The sequence below is a fragment of the Mustela nivalis genome (genome assembly GCF_964662115.1).
Source record: "Mustela nivalis genome assembly, chromosome: 1".
Lineage (NCBI taxonomy): Eukaryota > Metazoa > Chordata > Mammalia > Carnivora > Mustelidae > Mustela > Mustela nivalis.
In genome coordinates, this window is record NC_139020.1 from 83,964,955 (window position 1) to 83,989,853 (window position 24,899).

General features: G+C 38.8%; 1 protein-coding gene and 1 long non-coding RNA gene across 2 annotated transcripts in view; both read left to right on the forward strand.

Annotated features, from left to right (window-relative positions):
* Window positions 1-24,899, forward strand: part of LOC309842929 (uncharacterized protein) — a 98,458-nt gene that overhangs the window by 432 nt on the left and 73,127 nt on the right. The window lies entirely within an intron of this gene.
* Window positions 139-23,192, forward strand: LOC309842943. The gene is made up of 4 exons (XR_014299866.1): window positions 139-266; window positions 5,150-5,304; window positions 12,326-12,393; window positions 23,066-23,192. It is a non-coding gene; the product is annotated as an uncharacterized lncRNA (long non-coding RNA).

A 24,899-nucleotide genomic window follows, 5' to 3' on the forward strand; every position in this document is an offset into this window, starting at 1 on the left:
AAGTAGGAGATGCACGTTGGGTCAGTCCGGTCGGGGCACGCCCTTCCCCCACTCCCCAAGGTCCATTCCCAGGCTGGGGGTCCCCGCCGTTTGAGGGCAGGGCCATAGAGTTTGGACCGGCTGGGGTGACGTGCGTTCGGGAGTCGCGGCGGAAAGCGAGAGGGACAGTGGGTGGAAAAGGGAAAGGACGCAGTAGGCAAATCTGATTCATCCTTTCAGACCACGTCCCCGCAACAGGTAGGACCTTGGGAAACGCGGACGATCCGGTAAGGATACCGCCTCCTGGGTATTTCGTTTTAGAAAGTTAAAAGAAGTTACTTGGCCAGAAAGTACTAACTTCTGTAAGGCGGTGACTGTGGCACCTGACATAATAATGTGGTATTGTAACTGTTGAGGAAGAAAGAGAATTCCCAAGGATATACAATTGTATCAGAATATTATTACTAGACGCAGAAATGACACAAGCTACGAAGGAACGTGTTCAAATATTTCAGAAAAAGGGGGGAAGGAATGGTTTAAAAATATATTTACCAATTAATATCACTTCAAATATGCAGGAAACGAAGTAGGCAGCAAAAAACTCCGGTCGTAAGGAAAGGGGGCCGTGTAGGAATATTGGGTGCGTTTAAATTTGGCGAGGTATGGTGTTATCTTTCGGGAACTTTTACTCCTCGCCCGCCCCTTTCCTCCCACTTCCTTACTGATCTGAATACCTTCAAAAGTATACTTTCAACCGCCTAGCGGAACAGAAGCTGTACCTGGAAATAATTCACACTGAAGGTTAACCTGAATGTAAATTCATTGCAGATCTTAAAATATAAATGAAGTTCATTATAGATCCTATTCTCAAAATAATAATTTAATTGAAGTAACATTGCACACTGGAGCACTGAGGTTTTCAAAAAAAGTTTAGGATAAGTTCAGTTGAAAAGATGGAGTGTGTGTGTGTGTGTGTGTGTGCGCGCGCGCGCGCGCGCGCCACCATTATGGATTTTTGTTATGAACCGAATTCTATAAAACAAATTACTGGTTGAACTCCCACCCTATGAATATAAGTTATCCTGTCGACATGCATATATAAACGAATATTTTGTACTTCTTGGTATAAATACCGTGATAGCTTTCATGAAGTTTATCAAACTGTCTATCATCCTATGTCTATTTCTCCTAGCTACAACTGATTGGTAATTAAACAAAAACTTGAGTTTCTCTGCAGAATACCCCTAAAGAGAAGGGCGTGATCACAGTTACCCACTGAGAGGGCCGCAGTACAAACAAGAAATGCCACAAAATGATTTATTTTCTTTTATTATTATTATTTAAGGTCTTTCTAAGGTCTTCCTTCCTCTCTAAACAGCAACTTCTCTGAAGTCAAGGAACATACTTGTTTTGTTCCCTATCATGTATGTGTTTGGCACCTAGTAGTACTTCGCATATGGTATGCCCTCAGTGACTATTTGTCAAACACAGGTCCTGAATATCAGCTTTTTTGAATGTATGTTCTGTAAGTTAAAAAACAAGCCATCACTTTTTGATTAAGAATGTGGATTAAGTTGTTAGTGCTTTTAAGTATATATATTTGTTAAGATTTTATTTTATTTATTGTCAGAGAGAGCACCCAGGCACAGGCAGGCAGAGTGGCAGGCAGAGGCAGAGGGAGAAGCAGGCTTCCTGCGAAGCAAGGAGCCTGATGTAGGACTCCATCCCAGGATACTGGGTTCATGACCCGAGCAGAAGGCAGCCGCTTAACCGACTGAGCCACCCAGGCATCCCAAGTTGTTAGTGCTTTTAATTTACACTGGGTCCCTTCTAAGAATTCTTAATTTTGTGTCATGCTTAGTCCAGGGACAAAGTTCAGGAAGTAGATCAGACATAGGCTTCAGGGCAGACCCCCCTATATGTTTAAAAATAGTTGTGACACACTTTGCAGAGTGGAACAATTATCCTTAATTATAATGCTTATGTTTGCTGGCCTAAATTTTTCATTTGAAATTATAACTGTCTGTTCTGTACTTTCGGTTCTTCCCAGATAGAACATACCTAGTTTATCAGAAGGGTAAAGAAGTTCTTCTAGGAGTTGGTAATAGATCTAAATGCATATTGGCAACCTAATTGGCAAGATATGGTAGCTCTAACTGTAGTTAGGAGATTTCAGAAATTGAACTTGCTGAACTAAGGAAGTAAATGCAGCCATCAATACCATTTCAACAGACTTTTTTGTGTATATGAAATATAGTTATAATCAAACTATAAAACCTATATATAACACCTGTTTTCAAATAGGATATTCAAGGTTAGGTAACATCATATCCTGACTTATTTACTTTAGTATAAGAAGTCTAAAATTATTATGGAGATCCTTGCTTTCAATGAATGTGTCATGAAATTCTCCTCTTGGTCACTTTTGGAATAAAGAAATTTTCTTTGCAGCAGAGATTTGTGAAAGGATTTTGAAGGTTTACACAGGTTTTAGTTGATCAAATCTAATTTCAAAAAGAATTATAATTGATAATTCACTCAAGCAATTTGGAGTATTCTCATGATACATACATTAAATTAAAGACTGTGGAGTGCTTCTTTAATCTATAATATGGATCTTATAGTTTCAGTTTCTGTTTGGAGAATTATGTATGATTTCTTGAGCAGAACTGGGTAGTATATGCTGAAACAGGAAGCAATTTTATCTGTTGCTAAATCTTTTTTTTTTTTTTTTAAGATTTTTATTTATTTATCAGAGAGAGAGGGAAAAAGCGAACACAGGCAGACAGAATGGCAGGCAGAGGCAGAGGGAGAAGCGGGCTCCCTGCTGAGCAAGGAGCCCGATGTGGGACTCCATCCCAGGACACTGAGACCATGACCTGAGCCGAAGGCAGCTGCTTAACCAACTGAGCCACCCAGGCGTCCCGATCTGTTGCTAAATCTTAACTGAAATTTAATTTGTGGGACGCCTGGGTGGCTCAGTTGGTTAAGCATCTGCGTTTGGCTCAGGTCATGATCCCAGGGTCCTAGGAGTCCTGCAGTGGGCTCCTTGCTCAGCAGGGAGCCTGCTTCTCTCTCTTCCTGCAGCTCCTCCTGCTTATGCTTTTTCCCTCTGTATCCTCTCTGTCTCTCTGACAAATAAATAAATAAAATCTTTTTTAAAAATGTGATTTGTGTTTTTTATAGTTGGATTGGTTCGTTTTTTGAGAGAAAAAACATTGGACCTTTGGTAATATACCTTATTTTCTTAGGAAAACATAGCTGGTCAGGAATGGGGGCTTCATTTATCCTCTTTATTGCCAGGATTTTTCTGACTTACAACTTGAGAACTCTGGAAAAAAACTACTTCTTTACTCTGACTGGATGGTAAAAGATGATGAATTAAAAAGCAACCTGTGGGTATTAATATGATTGAGAGAGATGAGCCACACAGTTTTTCTTTAACTTAGTTTTTGGGTTCTTCTTTTTTTTTTTTTTTTTTTTTTTTTTCTTTAAGTTTAGTTTTGACTAATTAAATGGGAGAAAACTTATAATTCTTGGGTACAAATCATTGATGACTGATTGATATCTATTTGTATTGCTACCTGGCAGAAAGCCTAGTAGATTTTCTAACTTGCTTTTTATTTGGCCTAAAATAATTCTTTTAATTTTTAGAAATAAATACTACAGAAGGAGCCATCTAAAAGCCAAATGGTCAAGAAGATTGATTGTGTGACTTAGAGCAGTTTCTCTCAAAACAGAGAGTTCCTCAGAACTTCCCAGTATTAGTAAATGTTTGTTTAAAAAAAAAAAAAAGTTTTCTTGGTCTTAACAGTTTTAGGAACTTACAGGTGAGTGGTAGTGGGAACTTAAAGACATTAGTGTTAGGCAGAACACTATTTGGAAACTTGAAATTAGTGAGCCTAGAATGATCACTATCACTCCTCTAACATTTTTGTGTTAATAGCAGCAACTACATATAATGACTTACAAATTGCTAGTATTTCAGAAGTTTACTTGGAGATTAGTTCTTTGAAATATATTCATAGAAACACGGTCATGATTAGTGGTTAGGTGTTCAGGTTAGCCTACAAAGGCTTATTTAATCCATAAAGGACTTCCATGAACATCACAGAGCCTAATCACATTATGCGACAGTATTTCTATGAGGAAAATATTTGGATTTGCAATTTTTTTTTTAAAGATTTTATTTATTTGACAGACAGAGATCACAAGTAGGTAGAGAGGCAGGCAGAGAGAGGAGGAAGTAGGTTCCCCGCTGAGCAGAGAGCCCAATTTGTGGCTCGATCCCAGGACCCTGGGATCATGACCTGAGCCGAAGGCAGATGCTTTAACCCACTGAGCCACCCATGTGTCCCTGGATTTGCAATTTTGATAAGGAAGAGCACATCTCTTATCTTTACCTCTATGCACCAGGAACTGTCTTGGTACTGAAGTTATAAGGATTACAATGTTCCTTACATTAGAATTCCATGCATCAGACATTCTGCAAGTTCATACCTTACCTGGTGCCTGGCCTGGCCTTTTACCATTCAGACTCCCATCGTTTCCAGTAATTTATGCTGGTAAAGAGGAAGTTTAGGATTCTAGGGGCTGGTAAATAAAGACCTGGGGGTGGATAAGGTATGGGTTCAACCTCTTTCCCCAATACTTCTCACTTCAGGTAAGCTCCCCCTATATATATTTTTTTTTCCTTTTTATTTCTAAATAATTTCAGATTCATAGGAGTTAAAATGTACAAAGAGGCCCTATATAACCCTCACTAAGGCACCTCCAATGGTAGCATTTTATACAAGTGTACTACAGTACACTATCCAAACCAGGAAATTGCTATTATTGTAATACACAGAGCTTATTCAGGGGGGATGGAAGACATTAGAATGTAAAGACCATATAAAAGTATCAGGGGGTGCCTATATACTGGAACTTCTTATAACCCTATGCTTTATGAGAAAGGATTTTGTAATGACAGTAATTATATTGAGTACCTACCATATTCTAGGTGTTTTATGTACATGAGATATTATCATGTTTTTATTTGTATTCCTACTATTATAAACCTTGTTGTGCAATTTTGTAGCAGTCAGTCTTCTAAGCAACTAATATACATTAAGTCATTAAACCCTCCAAACAACACTATAAGGCAAGTATGTTATTACTCACTCTACAGGTGAGAAAACTGAAGAACAGAGAGGATTGGTGACTTGTCCAAGGTCACTGAATAAGCAGAAAACCTGGCATTTGAACTGGGGTGGACACCAGAGCCAGCACTCCTGATTACCATATAGGCACATAAACATCACAGTTCACGGTTAACTTTTTAAGGTAGGCATTATTACTTCCACTTTTTAAATAAGGAACCCAAAGTTCAGATAGGCTGAGCAACTTGCTCAAGACCCTATGCAACTAATAAGTGTTAGAGCCCCAGTTTGATTTCAGGTCTGACTAGCTGCTAAACTCCCACTGTTTCTAGTTGACCATTACTATGGGCTGCAGGCTTGTGTCCTAAAATCCATGTGTTGAAACCTCATCCTCAATGTGATGGTGTTTGGAGGTGGGGCCTTTGGGAAGTAATTAGGTCAGGAGGGTAAAACCCTCATTAATGGGATTAGTACCCTTAGCAAGGGGGCCCTTCAGAGATCCTTCTGCCAGGTGAGGGTAGTGAGAAGATGGGGGTCTATGAGGGAATGTGTTCTCATCAAATTGGCTACTGCCTTGATCTTGGACTTTCCAACCTGCAGAACTGTGAGAAATAAATTTCTGGGGGCACTTGGCTGGCTCAGTTTGAAGAGCACATGGCTCCTGATCTTGATGTTGTGAGTTCCAGTACCACACTGAGTGGTGAAGAGATTACTTGAAAATAAAATCTTTTTAAAAAAAGTAAATTTTTGTTTTTTATAAGCGCCGGTCTGTGGTACTTTGTTACAGCAGCCTGAACAGACAAAACCACCATGCTGCCTCTCTGGCCTATAACACAGATCTCCCCTGGGCCTCTATGATATTGTGGTTTATATTAAGAAATATATATTTGGTCTTCCTTCATGGTTCCTGGCACATAACTCCTAAAACCTTTGTAATTTCCTAAATGGTAACAATTACAGGGGTATCTTTCCGTCTCAGCTTCTGAAACAGCTCCACAATGAAATGGGTGTCTTTTGTTATTCATAACAAGCCCCTTTTAACCACATCTGAGTGTATGTTAATGAAATGACTTTTGGAAAGTCCCTAAGGACCCTGGGGGCTGGTTGCCAGGGGAACCAACTGTGTGATTAGAGGGTTCAAAATTTCAGTCCAACCCCTGCCCCTGACCTCTGGGGAGGAGAGAGGGACTGGCCAATGATTTAATCAATCAAGCATACTTAATGAAGCCTCCATAAAAACCCAAAAAGGTTGGATTGGGAGAGCTTTCGGGTTGGTGGACTCGTGGAGGTGCTCCAGACAGATATGGAAGCTCTGTGCCCCTTTCCCCATACTTTGCCCTGTGCATCTCTTCCATTTGACTGTTCTTAAGTTATATCCTTTTATAATAAACTGGTAGTCCAATACTTAAAACTGTTTTCCTCCGTTCTGTGAGCTGCTCTAGCAATTAATCAACCCCCACTCCAGTGGGGTTGGTATATAGATCTCTGATTTATAGCTGGCTGGTCAGATGTACAGGTGACAGCCTGAACTTGTGATGATGTCTGAAGTTGCGGGGGCAGGGGCAGTGCTGAGTCTTGTCCGGCTGAACCCTTAACCTGTGGGATCTGTAGGACACCCAGCTGGTGTCACAGAATCGTTTGGGGCAGGAAAAAACTACCACACATTGGTAATCAGAAATGAGAATAGTACTGTGACTGGACAGAAAACATTTTTTTTTTTCCCCTAAACAGGCTCCAAAGAGGTCTAGTTCTGAAATGTCTAAGGCAGTGGTTCTCAAACTTTAAGGTGCTTTAGAACCAGCTGGAAGACTGAAAACCCAAATTGGTTATAGACTTAACTAAAAAAATGTGCTAAATAATGTTTCAAGGACAGAATTTAGCCAATTTCATTTCACTTTTTAAATAGATTTATGCAATATTTTCCTGGGTTCCTTTCTGTTCTCAAGCTTTTCTCTTGAATTTTCTCAAATGCCATTTTCTTGATGACATTTTTCTTAAAAGACTGACTCCACTGATCCTACGAAGTCTAGTCCAAGTTCCTTGCTGTTAGTTAAATCTCATATCCTCTGCTGCTGCCTTTCCTCATTCCTTGAAGGCTCAGGCCCATGTCTCCCTTCTTGAGTCACTTCCCAAAGAGACAAAACTTGTCTCTTAACTGTTCTTCCTCTGCTCAATTGCAGCCCATTTGCCAGGCATTCTGGTTTCCCTCTACTAGCTTCCACCTTAGGGCCATGCCCTCACAGTTAGTCCGGAATGGAGTCCCCTGCCACATCTGCAATGATCTCCAGGAACCATCTCTGATACCAACAAACAAGCAAATCCCAGTATCTCCATGGTTTAGTCTCCCTGTTCAGCATGGATTCCTTTAAAAAAAGAAAAAAAGAAACAAAAAAGAAAAACCTAATGGCACTAATCTACATGTAGTTTCTTTCTTTCTTTTCCTTCTTAAGATTTTATTTATTTACTTGAGACAGAAAGAGAGCACAAGCCAGAGGAGAATCACAGAGAGAGGGAGAAGCAGGCTTCCAGCTGAGCAGGAAGCCTGACGTGGGGCTCCATCCCAGGACCCTGAGATCATGACCTGAGCCGAAGGCAGATGCTTAACTGACTGAGCCGCCCAGGCGCTGAAAAGATTGTTTTTGATTTTTTATTCTTTTCTCCTGGGTTCCATGTTCAAAGAGTGGCAACTTGTATCGAATAAATAGAATATGGTGTTTCTCTCATTTGCCTTCTCCCCATTCTCTGCTACCATCCTCTGTTTTGATCAAGAAAGGTAAGAAGTGTTTCATGTTCATGATGAGTTAGAAGAGAGCATACATGTTATCTACACCAACCACCTCATTTGTGCTTGAATTCTGACTTCAGTGGTTTCATCATGTACAACATATTCATTAACTGGGAGCTCAATATTTCTTGAATCATAGCCCATTCAGTCTTCAGAGAATATCGTTACAAAGTTCTTCATATTAAACAAGTATATATATATAATATTACTTGAAAAGTCATTGTGATACTTAAGGTTTAACCAGATAGGCATCCATGGAGAATACAAAGGGCAAGGGCATTAAATAGGGCTATTTTTTGCATTTGTGAAAATGATAGATTTCTACCAACTATAATATATTACATCTAGGTTTTGGGTCCTGTTTTTAATTTTTTTTAAATTTTTTAATAAACATATAATGTATTATTAGCCTCAGGGGTACAAGTCTGTGAAACGCCAGGTTTAAACACTTCACAGCACTCACTATAGCACATACCTCCCCAATGTCCATAACCCCACCACCCCTGTTTTGAATTTTGAGAGAATAGTAGTGCTAGTCAGACTGATGAAAATCCTCATGAATGTGAATGATTTTAATAACTTGAGTAGACAGAACTGATGCCATAAAAGAGGCAAATACCTTGGATTATCACATATGAGGAGGACTCCGATGTATTTATTAGTTATTTTTATTTATTACTGAGTAGAGATTATATGTGGCATATGGTACCACGTATACACCTATAATTCAGGAAGATGAACTACGAAACTATACAAGATAGAAGACTTATTTTAAGTCCAGAAGTTAGTCCTGAAATTCACAATACCTCATAGAATTCATCAGCTTTCTATTTACAGTTCTGTCACTATCTTATACAAAACCCTGAAGTCTCTTGGAAAACTCAAATAGCTTCAGCAGATTCTCCCGATGCCTGTGAAGTCAAAGGTCTGTAGCTCCTTGAGTATTTTAGACTTTGACCACTGATTACCTTATGATGGACTGCAGAAAAGTATTTAACAACAAATCTTTTAATGTTTTTCTCACCCTTCCCATTTGGTTGAATCCTGGAAACATTTGTCCTTTCATTTAATACTTAAACCAACATCATTAGGCCCTGTTAAAAGTTTTTGTCTTTATAACTAATGAAAATCAGAGCCCAGTAGGTGTTAACCCACCTTATTTAGAGCCCACTAGGTATTAAAATGTCTTTTTTTCTTGCCTTTTGGCTTCAACCCTAAGATCTGCCTAATCAAACCCTGATGTTCTACATGGCAGAACATAAGCTACCATACTGATCCCAAATTAGACCTCCCAGGTTTTTAGTTCTATTTATAAATGGAAGCATTTAACTTGTAGACAGATCAAGTCAACAAATAACGAGTAATATTCTTTGGTTAATTCAAGGATATCACAGAACTATTTAGAACAGTAGAAAAACATTCATGTATGGGTGGCCTAGGAGACCTATTTAATTTCTAGAAATAGGAAATTCCTTTATAGTTTTTGTTCTTGTTTTTTTCTTTTATTTCTACTTGTCATACGAAAAGATGGAAAAATTACCCATCATTTGTCTGTCCTGATAGTCATTATCATAGAACCTCATTAAAAGTAATTAAAATTTGCCACAGAAATCTTTTTGAGTGCTGCACATCTTTGTCTCATTGAATCTCTGCTAGTCCTCTTGGAGGCACTCTTGTGGCATGCAAAGAGTTCCAAACGTACATCAGCAAATTGTTAATCTCAGCACCCTTAATGTGCTAGCTTCTTTTAGGAATAATTTAAACACGCTTTGGACTGTCCTTATCACAAAGTACTGCTCTTACTATAATACCCAAAATAACAGGAGTAGGGTGGGGCAGAGATAACACATATATCTCTAACCACCTGTTCATATGTTACCACTAGTGTAGTGTGTGTCTTAGTGATATCGTACCCTGTAATGTATGGTCCAATGTAACATATACCTAAGTATAAAGCAGAGTGTATAGCCAGGGTCAGCTTCCAGGACATGCAGCTTATAGTCTCACAGGGCCCTGCACTGAGAAGGGCCCCACATTTGGTTTAATGCTCAGTTGTCACTATCTTGAAAGTTGTGATTTTTTACAAGGGGTTCCACATTTTCATTTTCTACTGGGCCTTGCAAATTATATAGTCTGCGCTGGATAATGCAGTGTATATTCTCCTAAATACCTCCCTACCCACAACTCTTTTTAGCATGTATTCCTTCAATCTTAAAAAAAAAAAAAAAGGCTATAAAATATTCCTATTTCAAATGTAAATAAGTAATGTAAATATTATAGGATCATATTATATATACTAGTTTTGCTTTCTCATTTAATATATTAAGGATATACTGAAGAATACTCTCTTGTATGGATAAACCATAATTTAACTACCTACTGATGGACACGTATGTCTTCTGTTCTTTGCTGTGATAGTGAACATCTTTCAGCATACATCTTTGTTCACTTGCCCCACTATTTCCCTAGAATAAATTTCTAAAAGTAGAATTGCTGAGTCAAAGGGTATGGACATTTAAAATGTGACACATACAACCCGACTGTTCCTCAAAAGATTACACTAGGTTATATCAATCTAAATCCCACCAACATGTTATAGGCACCATGGTTACCCTGCATTGTTGCTCCCCATGCTAGCATAATAACTCACTTTCACCTCTGTTGATCTGATATTGCTGGTATTTCTAATGGCATTAACCTGAGTTATTAGATCACTGGGATATCATTGATTCTGCTAATATGGAATGGGAGTTTATTGAAACAAACATCAAACATAAAGTGAGTACCTTTAGGGAGAGAGAAAGATTTTGTAGAGGTCTCCTGAGCAAATTATTTGAGGCAGTCTAAGTTCCCATGTTTTCTTTCAAAATAAGGGTTTTGGGGCGCCTGGGTGGCTCAGTGGTTTAGGCTGCTGCCTTCGGCTCAGGTCATGATCTCAGGGTCCTGGGATCGAGTCCCGCATCGGGCTCTCTGCTCAGCAGGGAGCCTGCTTCCCTCTCTCTCTCTCTGCCTGCCTCTCCATCTACTTGTGATTTCTCTCTGTCAAATAAATGAATAAAATCTTTAAAAAAAAAAAACAAACAAACAAAAAAACAAAATAAGGGTTTTGTGTTCTATGTGTAACATTAACATGTGTAAAAAGGATGTTGTAAGTGCTCAAATAAACCCTCAGGACATTGACCTTGCTATTTTTCTGCTCTTAACCTCCCAAACTTTTAAAACATTTTTTAAATGTTGAAACCATTTCAGATTTTTGCTGAAGTTGTGAGACACCAATACACAGAATTTTCATATACCCTTCACCCAGATTCCCCAAATGTTAACATTTTACCACATTTGCTTTGACATCTTGCTCTTTCTCTGAACTCTTAAAATAAGTTACATGCATGATGATGACTCTTTACCCGAAATGTTCTAGGTTCATTCTCTTATAGAATCACAGTGTATTTATCTAAATCAGGAAAATTAATTCAAAATTGATATTTGTACACATTATTTAAATTTCATTAATTTTCCCAATAGCTTTTTATAGAAAAAGAAAAAAATTTTTTCTGGTTCAGGATTCATACCAAGATCACACATTACATTTAGTTGTCATGAGTCCCTAACCATATATACTTTTTTCGTTGGTCATATTTTCCTTGATAAATACTAGGCTGATGGGAAAAAAAATACTTTTCGGCAACCTGAATTTCAAAAACCTGGTTGGTTAATTGTTGTTTTTGTTGTTTTGTATTTACATGTTTTAAAGTAAAGTTGCTAAAAAAGGAAAAATAAGATCCAAAAGTTAAAGAGGTAGGATACTGATGATAAATAATAGAAATCTGCAGCAGTAAATCATTAACTGTAAAAAAATGAAAATTTCAAAATGCTTTCATTAATGCCCTAGGTTTTTGTTTTTGTTTTTTTTTCTTTTTAAAGATTTTATTTATTCATTTGACAGAGAGAGAGAGATCACAAGTAGGCAGAGAAAGGGGGGAAAGCAGGCTCCCAACTGAGCAGAGAGCCTGATGTGGGGCTTTATTCCAGGATCCTGAGATCATGACCCGAGCCAAAGGCAGAGGCTTAACCCACTGAGCCACCCAAGTGTACCAATGCCCTAGGTTTTTAAGGAAAGTCTTAGGGCCTTTCTAAAAAGATTGCCACACATTTGTTAATAGTACCAGGTATTGAGAAGTCCTATTTGATTATATACACATAAAATGACCTCTTAGTTCCTAGAGAGTCTAGGGAGCAACAAAAGTGAAGTAGATATAATGAGAAATGACTAACCTCTGGAGACAAGGACATCTTTGTTCTCAGTAAGAAGACACTAAGCAGCTTTTCTTTCTTTTGATTTTTTTTTTTATTAAAACCAAAATAATGTGAGGTATGTTGACTGAGTAAATCAAAGCCTTAACTATGGTTATCACATGAACAGACTTCCTGAGGCACGAAGGATTTTGGATAGTTGCCATCAATTGACCTGAGAGCTTCTACAACTTAAAGGTGAGTTCATAAAGAAGGTGCAGATGGGTATTTTATTTATTAAACATTCAAAAAGTTATCACTGCTAGTCAAATGGTATTCTAACCACCTTGAATGAAAACTCCTTAGGCTATTACTTTTTCCATTTTTCAAATAGGGAAGCAGAGGCACAGGAAGATACAGCAGTTTGTCCAAGGTCACACAGCTAGTGGGTGGCTATAACACTGAGGATCTCAAGGGAAGGCCTATAGGGACTAGGGTGGTTTAAAGCCACAAACTCTCAACACTGACGCATTTGTTTCATCTGGAGGCTAGGGTCTCACGGTGAAGAAAAATGGCTGGGCACACAATGAAAATTCAGCAGGATGGGAACAGCAAAGAAGGAAAGAGAAGGTCCAGACCAATATGGGAGAGGGAACTACTCAGGAAACCTCGAAAAGCAAACTGCCCTATTTTTAACAACTGCAGTTATAAATACTATCTGTACCAGCCTTCCTTCTTCAAGTTCAAGAAACTTAAATTCACATAAAAATGAGCAGTAGAAAGAAATCAAGGTCTGATGGCATTTGAAGTTATAAGAAAAAAGAATAAGGTGTATAATGACATCCATACAGACAATAAAGGCATACCCGAAAGACATGTTTGAGAAAGCAGGTCCAAAGCACTATATTAGTTCAAAATGAGGTTAAAATGCATGAAGAAAATAATATAAGAAATGAAAGACCAAAATAAATTAGAATTCATAAAGGAAGTAAGAAACTTCAAGAAAGAATTCAAAATTAAAGTAGCAGAGTTCAAGTGGGCCTCCTCAAGAGCCTGGCTACAAGGCTTCTGCACTCTGGACCCAGCACAGACCTCCTGGGGCAGCTGCCTCTGGGTTTATTAATAAAGGTCCTAAATCTCTTTACTTTTAAAAGTGGCCTTAAAATATTTTTAAATAATAAGTGTGGAGTAATTTTAGTAAAGATGCTTATTTTAAATAAAATATGAACATTTTGTTTTATTATAATTTTAATCTTAGGCCCTGTCATTGCCATCCAAAGACAAGTGGTGCCTTCCTATGCCAAATGCAATTTTGTGAAAAGTGAGTCAATTTTTTGAAAGCCAGAATCATAAAAGTCGTGGCAATATCAATCAATAAATGGTGGCAAATTCCATAATATATTATGGAGACATTATACTTATGTATAAACTCACTCAAAATGTATTTGAGCAATCTTCTGTAATGTCATATTACATCATTATGAATTGGAATTTTGCCATCATAAAGGTGTGAGGAATATCTTTAGGACAATGATGCTGTTAGCAGAAGAACTGAATAGAAAACTTAGAACAGTGGTTCTCAGGGTAGGAGACCATATGCAATTTTAAGAATATGACTACTGTTTTCCTAACCTAATAGTTTTGTTTTTAAGATTTTTATTTATTTATTTGAGAGAAACTGAGAACCAGAGAAATCAGAGAGGGAGATGTAGACTCACAGCTGAGTGGAGAGCTCACTGTGCGGCTCGATCCCTGGACTCCAAGATCATGACCTGAGTTGCAGGCAGATGCTTAACCAACTGAGCCACACAGGCACCCTTGTTTTCCTAATATAACCCAAGAAAAATAAGCTTGATAAAATCCATTCAGTTGGTGGATGACTGTGAGAAGGCACTATAATGGAATAGAGTAAAATCTGACATAATGATATAGACCCAGGTGTGTGTGTGTGTGTGTGTGTGTGTGTGTGTGTGTGTGTGTATCAAGTGTACACCAGGGGTGGGCAGGTGCAGACCTACTATATTCAAATCACCGTGGGATATTTTCCAAACTAAGAGTACACAGGTCAAGCCCATCCCATCCTAACTGAAAACCACAAATATGAAATATTAAGGGGAATTGGAGAGATATCTGGACTATGTGCAGAGGTTATGTATTCTAGTGTAGATGATCCTGGGAAGTTTTCCAACCCCTGAATTTTGTTACACAAAACATCAAGTTAAATGCATGTTGAAAAGTCTTAAAGGAAAACCAATGGCTTTGTCAGCAAGCTGTTTTTAAGTTCCCCATAACTGGCTCCATTTCTCTGAACCAACATAGAACTGAAGGGCAAAGAAAATGCTTTTACTGGATTTTGATGAATGTAGAGATAAGAGACTCTGATATGGACTTCTCCAGAACAATTTCAGAGCCAGTCTTTGGATCCCTGAGCGGGTCTTCCTCACCAAGAAAGGAATGAAGGTGAACTAGATCTCTTTGCCCACTATTCAAAATAAGTTAATTTACCGGTACAATTGAGCCACACATGAGTACAGATAACATTAGTCAATTTATCTGGGTTTCATTTCTGGGTCAAATTTGGACGCTGGACTCCAGGTGAGTTGTGCCTGCTTTGTTTCCTAGCACCTTAACCTCAGAGCCTAAACACAGCCAATTCTTTCTCACCTAGTGGCTGAATCCCTCTAATACTTGTCCAGCTCTCTGCTCTTTTTCTAGAAAAAAAAAAAAAAAAGCATTTTCACTGTTCATGGGACATTCATTGGACCTTGGAGGCTAAGAAATGAGACAATTAAACTCAATTTGACTTAGCCCAGTTTATTTCTCATTAGCAGCTTTAACAAAAAGTTTCTTGGGGTGTGATCAAAATATCTAATTAAAATGAGATTTGAATGTTGAAGAGTCCCATTTATTCTTGATACCATGACCCTGGGAATATAGAAAATTAACTTGTTCTTATTGACTATGTAGACATTCGGCTTTGTTTTTACAGAACACAATAGAGAATTTTATAGTAAGAATATTAGGGGGCTCCTGGGTGGCTCAGTTGGTTAAGTGTTTGCATTCAGCTCAGGTCGTGATCCCAGGATCAATCCTGGGATGGAACAGTGCCCCTTGTCTGGGCTACTGGTTCAATGGGGAGTCTACTTGTCTCCCTCTCCCTCCGCCCTTCTCCCTGCTAAAGCTTGCTCTCTTGTGGGCACTCTCTCTTAAATAAATAAATAAGATCTTAAAAAAAAAAAAAAAAAGGAATATAGGCAAATTCTATGGACCTTTGGGGAAAGCACTATCTCCAAGGCAGATACAAAAAACCCCTACTTATGTACTTTTTTAATTTGTTGCTGTGTTTTATGTTTTCTTTATGTGGTTTGTGGTTATTGTAATGTAATAAATAATGCACATGGTAAAAATACATAAAGAAAATTAAACAGTAGGGAGTTATCAAGTAAAAAATAAATCTTCCTCCCAGATCTCCCCAAACTAAGTTTCCCTCTAAATAAGACAACAGTTTCTGAAACTAAGGTTGACGAGCAGGTGGTGCATTAATCCTTTTGCAACTCAATCTTAGTCTTTCAAAGACTTAAAAACAAAACAAAAACATGTTGGGCTATAAATCTTAGCACTGTAGGAAAGAGCCACACAGCACTCGTTTCCTGAGAGTCATCACTGGTGTTGCTTACATTTAAAGTGGACATGATCTATGGTTTACAAATTGTTGCACAATAAAAATTAGAATGGGGGCGCCTGGGTGGCTCAGTGGGCTAAGCCGCTGCCTTCGGCTCAGGTCATGATCTCAGGGTCCTGGGATCGAGTCCCGCATCGGGCTCTCTGCTCAGCGGAGAGCCTGCTTCCCTCTCTCTCTCTCTGCCTGCCTCTCCATCTACTTGTGATTTCTCTCTGTCAAATAAATAAATAAAATCTTTAAAAAAAAATAAAAATAAAAATTAGAATGCCCTATTGTGGATCATTGCTAGGTACCATTCAGGTTACAATTTAACTATGATAAAGAAACCAAACTATGGGAAAAAATGATAATAAGTGGGACAGGCATCAGAGATTTAAAGCAATTTCATTAAAATGAAATAATGGTTATGAAAGTTGGTTTATGGTTTGAAGTTACGGTTTATGGAATATTCCCCAACCCTCAATGTTATGAATGACTGTTAAATTGTTATCTTTGATAGGAGTTTCAAAATGATAGGTGTATTAAAGATAAATTCGTTTCTATTTGTGTAAGTCTAATTGTAAATGTTTATTTTTTCATTCATTGATTTTTTTTTAAAGATTTTATTCATTTATTTGACACACAGAGATCACAAGTAGGCAGAGAGGCAGGCAGAGAGAGAGAGAGAGAGGGAAGCAGGCTCCCTGCCGAGCAGAGAGCCCAACTCAGGACTCGATCCCAGGATCCTGAGATCATGACCTGAGCCGAAGACAGCGGCTTAACCCACTGAGCCACCCAGGTGCCCCTCATTCATTGATTTTTTTATATATATTTTTTTCACATAAGAAATTCCTTATCGGGGCACCTGGGTGGCTCAGTCGGTTAAGTGGCTGCCTTCGGCTCAGGCCATGATCCCAGGGTCATGGGATTGAATTCCACATTGGGCTCCCTGCTCCGTAGAAAGCCTGCTTCTCCCTCTCCCTCTGCCTGCTGCTCTGCCTACTTGTGCTCTTTATCTCTCTGTCAAATAAATAAATAAAATCTTAAAAAAAAAAAAAGAAAAGAAATTCCTTATCTTGGGGCACCTGGGTGGCTCAGTGGGTTAAAGCCTCTGCCTTCAGGTCAGGTCATGATACCAGGGGCCTGGGATCAAGACTAGCAGTGGGCTCTCTGCTCAGCGGGGAGCCTGCTTCTTCCTCTCTCTGCCTGCTTCTCTGCCTACTTATGAACTCTATCTGTCAAATAAATAAATAAATAAATAAAATCTTTAAAAAAAAAAAGAAATTCGGGACGCCTGGGTGGCTCAGTCTGTTGGACGACTGCTTTCAGCTCAGGTCATGATCCCGGAGTCCCCGGATCGAGTCCCGCATCGGGCTCCCAGCTCCATGGGGAGTCTGCTTCCCCCTCTGACCTTCTCCTCGCTCATGCTCTCTCTCACCTCCTCTCTCTCTAATAAATAAGTAAAATTTATTAAAAAAAAAAAAAAAAAGAAATTCCTTATCTTTTCATGGTCAATATCTGCTTGTTTTTGATATCTGAAAACAACATTTCTAAGTTATATTGGATATAGTCTCCCTTTACAGTTCCTTGCATTAAGCTACAATCCTAGAGCGAACATAGAATAGATATTTTCTGTGAAAAAAAGTTGTATTTGTTCTAGTTTTTTTTGTTGTTGTTGTTGTATTTTGGTAGCCCAGAACCCAATATTTTGTTAGTGTGATTTGAATGATTTTCTTTCAGTGCATTTCTCTTAACACTTATCTATACTGAATTCACTTGTCATATTTCTGCATTTTTACAGCCATTGTTATTCTTAACTATGTTTTACAATCCATACTATAAACATTCCTTTCTTTATCCAGCAAACATGAATATCTACCATGGCTCAAAGTTGGATAACACCTAGTGCCATTTCTTTTTAAGTATTTTAAATTTCTTTTCTTTTTTTTTATGATTTTATTTATTTATATTTATTTATCCAAGAGAAAGCAAGAGAGAGAGAGCACAAGCAGGGGGAGGGGCAGAGGAAGTGAGAGAAGCAGACTTCCCAGTGAGCAGGTAGCCCAGATGCTAGATCCCAGGATGCTGGGATCAGGACCTGAGCTGAAGGCAGACACTTAACAGACAGCCACAGAGGCACCTTGACATAGTGCAACTTCTAGTACCCTCACAATGTTTGTTTGGCTCGAGAGGCCAACCCTCTCACGGAAAAGCAAAACATACTTGAATGAATCAGTTTTATAAAATGTTAATACAGAAGATAGATTCAAAATATGGTCACCCACCATAGGTATCACAGTGAAACATAATAATAATGTTGGCAGAATAAGCTTAATTTATTTTATTTTAGAGAAATAGATACTTGCTATCCTCAGATAATTGGACAAGAGCTCAGAAATAGTCTTCCATTATATTTAAAGGAGCAATGTTTGGTCACTCATGATTTTAATTTGTGTTCTATGAACTCTGAAAGAATTCTTTCGTCCTAGTTTGAAAGGTTTTACCTTTTGGGTAGCTATTGCTTCAGTAAGGGTAACTAGGGATACTTCATTTGCTTAGTACTAACTTGCCAGAGTTGATTATGGAGAACATTGCCAAACTAAAGAGTGTCATTTGTATTTCCATTCAGAAATAAATGGTAGAAAAAGTCCAAGGATTTCTCTGTAACATCATGGTCTATTTCTGTAGCAGATGTACTCTACCTCCTAAATGTTAAGTCATATTTTGTATTGAAAAGCAAAAACCATGTATTTCAGTTGTTACCTAATCAGTACCCAAAATTGGCGTAATGGGCTGATGGGCATTAAGGAGAGCATTTGATATAATGAGCACTGGGTGTTTTATGCAACTGATGAACCACTAAATTCTACCCTGAAGTCAATAATACATGATATGTTAACAAACTTGAATTTAAAGAAAACAAACAAACAAACAAACAAAAAATATTACCACCACCACCACAGGCAAAAGAAAGGAGCATCTTGCATCTTTTAACTGAAGCCTCTTGAACTTCTCCACAAATTTATTCCCATTTAGTTGTTCCTTTTATCAGTAAATGGTAACTCTACCTATCCAGTTGCTCATGCTAGAAACCTGGTTGTCGTGCTTGGAAATCCCACCTCTTTGTGAAGGGTACTTCACATTCAGACGAGATCGGGCGCATTCAGGGTGGTATGGCCGTAGACGGTACTTCACATTCAATCAGTGACCTTTCTACTTTCAAAATAATTGTTGAATTTGTCCACCTCTCTCCATCTTCATGGTCATTGCCCTAGTCCAAGCCAACAAGTGTCTCTCTGGATGATTGTGAAAATCTTCACTGGCTATTCCTTATTCACACTCGCCTCTTCTCCAATCCAATCCTCAACAGCTATGAGAGTGACAGTTTGATGAGAAATCACAGTATGTTACTTGTCTTGGCCTGCCCTTGCTCTGTAACAAAATGCCTCAGACTGGTTAGCTTATAAACAACAGAAATTATTGCTCACAGCTCTGGAGGCCTCAAAGTCCAAGATCAAGGCCTTCTGGTAAAGGTCTTCTTCCTAGTTCATAGTCTGCACCTTCTCACTGTGCCCTCACAGGGTTGAAGGGGTAAGGATCTCTCTGGAATCTCTTTTCTACAGGTACTAATCCTATTCAGGAGGGCTCATGACCTAATCATCTCCCAAAGTCCCCACCTCCTAATAACCATCACCTTTGAGGGTTAGGATTTTATATAAGAATTGGGTAGAGGGGTTACCATAGTAGTCATTTCTCTGCTTAAAATCTTTAAGTGGCTTCTCATTGCCCTTAAGATAAAATTTTAAAATCCTTAACACGATTTTCCAGGGCCTATGTAATTGTCAGTCATTTTGAGCCCTTGTTCACCATGCCCCCAGCTATAGAGACCTCCTTCCTCCTTCCATACCCCTCAAACTCCTTTCCATCTCAGGACCTTCTTAATGTTTCCTCTGCTTCCTTGTTTTTTCACCACCTCTTGGTGGGGAAACGCTTCGTCAGATCTCAGCTTGAATGTCACTTTTCTTTTAATCCTGATCCTACAGGCGAGATTGGATTCCCCTGTTATACTTTTCTCAAAATGCTCTATTCGTGTTCTTTATAACAGTCACTAAAAATAACTATATGGTTATTTATGTAATTATTCATCCAATGTCCACCTTTCCCACTATTATAAACTCTCCGACGGTAGAGACCTTACCTGTTTGTTTTTTCACATTGTATTCCAAGTCCCTAGAGCATTTTCTATCACAAAAACTGCTCAACAAATATTTGTTGAAAACAAATGAGGGTAGATACCAAAACACAGTAGAGTTTAGTTTATGAGAATTGCAGTATTAAAGTGAGTCTAGGGTGCCTGGGTTATACAATGGGGAGGGTATGTGATATAGTGAGTGCTATGAAATGTGTAAACCTGAGGATTCACAGACCTGTACCCCTGGGGCAAATAACACATTATATATGTTAATTAAAAAAGAAAAGTGAGTCTAAGGGCACCTGCGTGGCTCCATCGGTTAAGTGTCTGCCTTCAGGTCAGATCATGATCCCAGAGTCCTGGGATTGAGCCCTACATCGGGCTCTCTGCTCAGGAGGGAGCCTGCTTCTCCCTCTGCCCCTTCTCCACTTGTTCTGTCTCTCTGTCCCTCAAGTAAATAAATAAAATCTAAAAAAAAGAAGTGAGTCTGTAATCAATCAGCAAGAAACTAACCAATTGGTTATCTTTTCTGAGCTTTGAGAGCCACAGACTATGGCCTAGTCAACTTTGTACATATCAAATACCCCTGTCTTATTGAGTCAAATACAAATCTTTTTATCTTTCTGTCTCTTTTATCAATTTTTAATTTTTTTTCTGAGAGAGAATGTGCATGAGCAGTGAGGGGAGGGCAGAGAGAGAATTGTAAGCAGGCTTCAGGCCCTACATGGAGTCCAGTATGGGGCTTGATCTCACAATCCCAAGATCATGACCTGAGCTGAAATCATGAGTCTGATGCTTAATCAACTGAGCCACCCAGGTGCTCCTATTTCTGTCTCTTTTAAAGCAGTCACAGAGTCTATCTTGTCTGGCCTTTCATTGGAAAGTTTTTTTGAATTTCTGAGAAACTTCACCATGCACCTACTTTTCTCTGCTGTGGGTCTGCCCAGCATGTTTTCCTCCACTGTTGCTAACTTCTCTGGGCAGCATTACCTGACACTCATGAAGGGAGCCACCTTGTCTTGCTCTGAGACTCTACCAAGACTGTTCCAATTATTGCTTCTGTGCCTTGGTTCTCAGATATAAGTCCACAGACTGCCTGCCAGTGATGCTGCTACTGTTGCTGCTTGTGATTCCATTTACCACTCTTTCTTTACTTGTTCTCAGTGACATGCACTTCTGGAAAATTATTTTCATTGGAAATAAATGAAATTATTTCTCCTCTCTTCCAGATCATTTGAAACATATTAACTGAAATGGTCTTGACATCCTTTGGGCACCACTGTGATAACCTCTTCCTAGTTTTTATCTCTAAGCCAGTTCCCTATTGCATAGGGCAGACGGTAAGGAGGCCCTATGATCTCTACCTCCTGGTATTCTGCCCTGCATAATCCCATTCCCTTGAGTATGGGTGGTATCTGTGACTTGGCTTCCAACAGGTAGAACACAGTAACGGTGATGGGATGTACTTGGTCACATGGGTGTGATTACTTACTAAGGTTATAGCATCTTACTGAAGAATTTTCTTGCAAGCTGCTGTGTTGTGAGCTTCCCTAAGGAGAAAATCACAGAGTTAGAAATGGAGGGCAGCTTTTAGCCAGCAGCTAGCAAGAAACTGAAGATCTTAGTCTGACATTCTGAAAGGAACTAGATGCTGCCAACAACTACATAAGTCTAGAAGTAGATCCCTCAGTCAAATCTTGGGTGAAAATACCTTGATTGCATCTTGCAGAGGACCCAGTTAAGCTGTATTCTAATATTAACCTCACAAAACAAAGATAATAAATGTGTCTTGTTTTAAGCCACTAAATTTATAGCAATACTTTTATGCAGCAATAGATAATAGATGTATTAGAATACTTCTATCCTTGACTGAGATGCTTTTCTGACACATTATTTCCCAATCATTTTTAAATACCTTTCAGCATGGAATTTGGACATAATGAATTTTGAGGAAACAGATATTGTAGCTTTCTTTTCCTACATGTAATTATTTACCTACGAAAAAATTGTCTAACCAAGTATAACTCTTGCCTTAAGAATGCTTAGACTTGGGACACCTGAGTGGCTCAGTTGGTTAAGCAGCTGCCTTCGGCTCAGGTCATGATCCCAGCGTCCTGGGATCAAGTCCCACATCGGGCTCCTTGCTCAGCAGGGAGCCTGCTTCTCCCTCTGCCTCTGCCTGCCATTCTGTCTGCCTGTGCTCGCTCTCTCTCCCTCTCTCTCTCTGATAAATAAATAAAATCTAAAAAAAAAAAAAAAAAGAATGCTTAGACTTATTCCTTCTGTGCCCAGGGATCACATGTATGTACATATTCAAAATAATACCTTTCATAATTGATTGCATCAGTTCCAGTCTCAAGGAAGTAGGACTACAGCTACTCCTTCCTTGGCAAAATCTCTATCATGAATAGGACAACTCCTACTCTAGCACAGTGTAATCCTTTTTATTTTATTTTTTTTAATAATTTTTAAAATTTTTTTAATAAACATATAATGTATCATTAGCCCCAGGGGTACAGGTCTGTGAATCGCCAGGTTTACACACTTCACAGCACTCACCATAGCACATACCCTCCCCAATGTCCATCCTTTTTATTTTCTTTAAGATTGTATTTTTTTATTTGATGGGAAGGAGTGCACAAGCAGGGGCTAGTCTATTTAGACTAGCCATGTTTTACATGCTCAATAACATATGTATCATTGGGGTGTCTGCAGCAGAGGGAGAAGGGGAAGCAGGTTCTCTGCTAAGCAGAGAGCCTGATGCAGGGCTGGATCCCAGTATCCTGAGATCATGACCTGAGCCAATGGCAAGCGCTTAACCAACTGAGCCACCCAGGCGTGCTAGCACAGTGTAATCTAACACAGTGCCTTTTATTGAGTATACAGTCTAAAGCTATTTCTCTGGAAAACTGGTGTCTGAATGTCTGGTTCCATACCATGCCTATTACATTAGCTGTATGTCTGAATTAGAATGTATCTATTCCTAAAAATGGCTAGATGTGTAAGGGTAAGCTGTAGGTTAGCACCATCCAACAGAAATATAATGCACGTCACATATTTAATTTTATGTTTTCTAGGAGCTGCACTTAAAAAGGAAAAAGAAAAAGGAAGATTGATTTTAATAATATATTTTATTCAACCCAAGATATCCAAAAGAGTATAATTTTAATGTGTAATCAATTTAATAAAATTAATGAGATATTTTCTGTTTGTTTTTTTTTAAAGTGAGTCCTTGAAATTCCACTTTTTTTTTTTTTTTTAAGATTTTATTTATTTGTTAGAGAGAGAGGGAGAGAGATCGAGCACAGGCAGACAGAATGGCAGGCAGAGGCAGAGGGAGAAGCAGGCTCCCTGTTGAGCAAGGAGCCCGATGTGGGACTCGACCCCAGGACGCTGGGATCATGACCTGAGCCGAAGGCAGTCGTTTAACCAACTGAGCCACCCAGGCGTCCCTAAATTCCACATTTTTTTACATTTGCAGTGTATCTCTATTTAGACTAGCCATGTTTTACATGCTTAATGAACATATGTATTGTTGGGGCACCTGGGCTGCACAGTCAGTTAAGCATCCAACTCTTGGTTTCATCTCAGGTCATGATCTCATGGTCCTGGGATTAAGCCCTGTGAAGGATTCTGCTCAGCCCAGAATCTGCTTGAGATTCTTTCCTCCTCCCTTTTCCTCTCCTTCTGGTCCTCCCCTTGCTCTTTCTTGTACTCTCTCTATAAAATAAATGAATAAAATCTTCAAAAAATGTAATATACTAATGAATTGTTGAAAACTACATCAAAAACTAATGATGTATTATGTGTTGGCTAACTGAGCATAATCATAAAAAACGTAGTGTGTATTGAACAAACACAACTTTAGAGCTTTACATGAGCATGTTAAACCACTGACATCACAATCCATATAAAATTCTGCATAAGGCAGCTGGATTCTTTTGAATTAAAAATGCATGTCCTAGGGGCGCCTCGGTGGCACAGTAGCTTGTGCGTCCAATTCTTGGTTTCAACAGCTGTCCTGATCTCAGGGTCGTGGGTTTGAGCCCTGCATGGGTCTCTGAGCTCAGCATGGAGTCTGCTTAAGCTTCTCTCTCCCTCTTCTTCTCCTCCCTGTGCTCTCTCTAAAATAAATAAATAAACAAATCTTTAAAAATGCATATCTCCTTTATACATAGGTAAATAAAACAAGATTTGAGTGGCTAGGCAGGCATGGATCAAAGAAGGGAGACATTGTAAGTACAATGATGTAATAGTTATACAATGGATCCTTGGCATGTGTAGATTTCATACCTGCCCAAGAGAGACTCTTGTGAATTTGCTGGAGTTCTTATAAATTTGTTGTGGTATGAATCTGAATTGGCCTGATTACAGGAGCAGTCCCTTTGCTGGGGCATAAGCCTGTCTGACCTGCCTTGTCTGTATTTCTCTACTTATCTCACAAGCATTAATGTTCACTAAAAGCCTGAAGGAGTCAGTTAATTTTAATCATTTATGTTTGTGGCACTTTAGGGGAGGATTCACATGTGTAGTGGAAATATACAGACTTGGGGTCCTGCCCATGCTAAGACTGAATCCTTCCCCAACGTCATATTTTGATGGAACTATGAGGGTCTTGTAAAACTAGATTAGGTTCTCTGTCTGATTCCATTTAAGCAAAGTCCCCATGAAATGTCACACTTCACTTACTGAAAGTTTTCTTTATAGCATACTGCAATTTTTCTTTCTTTTCCAGATACTATGCTATCTTAATGATATTTGTTAATATTGCTTAATGAGCCAGAGAAAATTCTTACTCTTAACAAATTATTCCTTTCAGAAACTTTCCATTTTAAAGTTCCATGAAGGGGGAGCAAAGGACCTTTACCTGAAGATATTTAAGTACTCTTCCAACAGATACAGCTGATTCTT